The sequence below is a fragment of the Pan paniscus genome, chromosome 17 (assembly GCF_029289425.2).
Source record: "Pan paniscus chromosome 17, NHGRI_mPanPan1-v2.0_pri, whole genome shotgun sequence".
NCBI classification, from domain to species: domain Eukaryota; kingdom Metazoa; phylum Chordata; class Mammalia; order Primates; family Hominidae; genus Pan; species Pan paniscus.
The window spans coordinates 77,363,980-77,366,941 of NC_073266.2; the positions used below are offsets into that span (position 1 = coordinate 77,363,980).

The 2,962-nt window shown below is 45.8% G+C and overlaps 1 pseudogene; it reads left to right on the forward strand.

Moving 5' to 3' along the window:
* The first annotated feature begins 299 nt into the window (after window positions 1-299).
* LOC100978981 (large ribosomal subunit protein uL10-like) lies at window positions 300-1,656 on the forward strand (annotated as a pseudogene).
* The last annotated feature ends 1,306 nt before the right edge of the window (window positions 1,657-2,962 follow it).

The following is a 2,962-nucleotide window of genomic DNA, read 5'->3' on the forward strand; positions in this document are numbered from 1 at the left end:
GTTTGGAAAAGCCTCTAAAGCAATGAAGAAGGAAATCAGAAAAATCCCAGGCGTTGCATTTTGGTGGCCTTTGATCAGCTGGGAGATGGCTCAGGGCCTGCTGTCTTCTCTTTCTATTGAGCTCACAGCGCCATCTCTTGTCCTCCCAGGTAATTACAGGTGGCAATAGCTCTTGGAGCACTAAAGGATATTTCATTGGGCTCTAGAATCTTCGCACTCAGCATCAGGAGCTAGGCTATGAGAGCTATTGTCACCTGTAAACAGTATCTTTTTTTCTCTCACCAGGTGTCCTCGCAGGAGTGACATCGTCTTTAAATCCTATGTGGCAATCCCTGACGCACCGTCGTGATGCCCACGGAAGACAGGGTGACCTGGAAGTCCAACTACTTCCTTAAGATCATCCAGCTTTTGGATGGTTATCCGAAATGTTTCATCGTGGGAGCAGACAATCTGGGCTCCAAGCAGATGCAGCAGATCCTCAAGTCCCTCCGAGGGAAGGCCGTGGTGCTGATGGGCAAGAAACCATGATGCTCAAGGCCATCCAAGGGCACCTGGAAAACAGCCGAGCTCTGGAGAAACTGTTGCCTCGTATCCAGGGAAATGTGGGCTTTGTGTTCACCAAGGAGGACCTCACTGAGATCAGGGACATGCTGCTAGCCAGTAAGGTGCCAGGTGCCACCTGTGCTGGTGCCATTGCCCCACGTGATGTCACTGTGCCAGGCCAGCCTTGAGAAGACCTCCTTTTTTATTTTTTTGAGATGGAGTTTCCCTGTTGTTGCCCAGGCTGGAGTGCAATGGCACGATCTTGGCTTACCACAACCTCTGTCTCCCAGATTCAAGTGATTCTCCTGCCTCAGCCTCCTGAGTAGCTGGGATTACAGGCATGTGCCACCACACCTGGCTAATTTTTTTTTTTTTTTGTATTTTTAGTAGAGATGGGGTTTCTCCATGTTGGTCAGGTTGGTCTCGAACTTATGACCTCAGGTGATCTGCCCGTCTCGGCCTCCCAAAGTGCTGGGATTACAGGCTGAGAAGACCTCCTTTTTCCAGGCTTTAGGCATCATCACTAAAACCTTCAGGCACCACTGAAATCCTGAGTGATGTGCAGCTGATCAAGACTGGAGTCAAAGTGGGAGCCAGCGAAGCCACACTGCTGAACATGCGGAACATCTCTCCCTTCTCCTTTGGGCTGGTCATCCAGCAGGTGTTTGACAATGGCAGCATCTACAATACTGAAGTGCTTGACATCACAGAGGAAATTCTGAATCCTCACTTCCTGGAGGGTGTCCGCAACATTGCCAATGTCTGTCTGCAGATTGGTTACCCAGCTGTTGCCTCCGTACCCCATTCTACCATCAGTGGGTACAAATGAGTCCTGGCTTTGTCTGTGGAGACTGATTACACCTTCCCACTTGCTGGAAACTTCAAGGTGTTCTTGGTTGATCCATATGCCTTTGCGGCTGCTACCCCTGTGGCCACTGCCACCACAGCTGCTCCTTCTGCTGCTGCAGCCTCAGCTAAGGTTGAAGCCAAGGAAGAGTTAGAGGAATTGGACGAGGATACAGGATTTGGTCTCTTTGACTAATCACCAAAAAGCAACTAACTCAGCCAGCTTTATTTGCAAAACAAGAAAATAAAGGCTTACTTCTTTAAAAAAATATATATTTAAAAATATATATATATAGCCAATTCGTGAAATAATTATATTTCATTTTAATGAAAAAAATTGGGGGGATGTTGTTCCACTTTATTTTATCTATTTTTTATTTTACTTTTTATTTTAGACTCAAGGGCACATATGCAGGTTTGTCACATGGGCCTATTGCATGATGCTGAGGTTTGGGGTATGATTGATCCCGGCACCCAGGTAGTGAGCGTAGTACCCAATAGGTAGTTTTTAAGTCCTTACCTCTGTATGTCCCTCCCCCTCTAGTAGTCCCTCTGCTAGATGTCTATTGTTCCCGCCTTTATGTCCATGTGTACCCAACGTTTTTGTTTGTTTGTTTGTTTGTTTGTGAGACAGTCTCGCTCTGTCACCCAGACTGGAGTGCAGTGGTGCAATGTCGGCTCACTGCAACCTCTGCCTCCTGGGTTCAAGCGATTCTCCTGCCTCAGCCTCCTGAGTAGCTGGGATTACAGGTGCCTGCCACCACATCCGGCCGATTTTTGTATTTTTAGTAGAGACGGAGTTTCACCATATTGGTCAGGCTGGTCTTGAACTCCTGACCTCGTGATCCACCCACCTCGGCCTCCCAAAGTGCTGGGATTACAGGTATGAGCCACCGCGCCCGGCCTCATGTGTACCCAGTGTTTAGCTACCACTTATAAATGAGAATATTTGGTATTTTTCTGTTTCTGTGTTAATTCACTTAGGATAATGGCCTCTAGCTGCAACCATGTTGCTGCAAAGGACATGATTTCATACTTTTCATGGTTTTGTAGTATTCCTTGGTGTATATGTACCATTTTCTTTATCCCGTTCACCATTGATGGGCACCTAGATTGATTCCATGTCTTTGCTACTGTGAGTAGTACTGTGATGAACATACAAGGGCAGGGGTCTTTGTGGTAGAATGATTTGTTTTCCTTTGGATATATAGCCAGTAATGGAATTACTGCTGGGTTGAATGGTCGTTCTAAGTTCTTTGAGATATCTCCAAACTGCTTTCCACACTGGCTGATTTAATTTTCATTCCCACCAACTGTGTATAAGCCTCCCCTTTTCTCTGCAGCCTTGCCAACATCTGTTTGCTTTTTGTTTTTTGTTTTTGTTTTAGTTTTTACTTTTTAACCTATTTATGCTGGAGATTGCTCTTTTTTTTTTTTTAAACTAGACGTTGGGCAATGACCTTGAGCTGTAGGATATAAACAACTTCCACAAGCTTAGCGTTCCAATAATGGAACACTGGGCATAAATGGCCTAATAATAGCCATTCTGACTGCCATGAGACAGTATCTCACT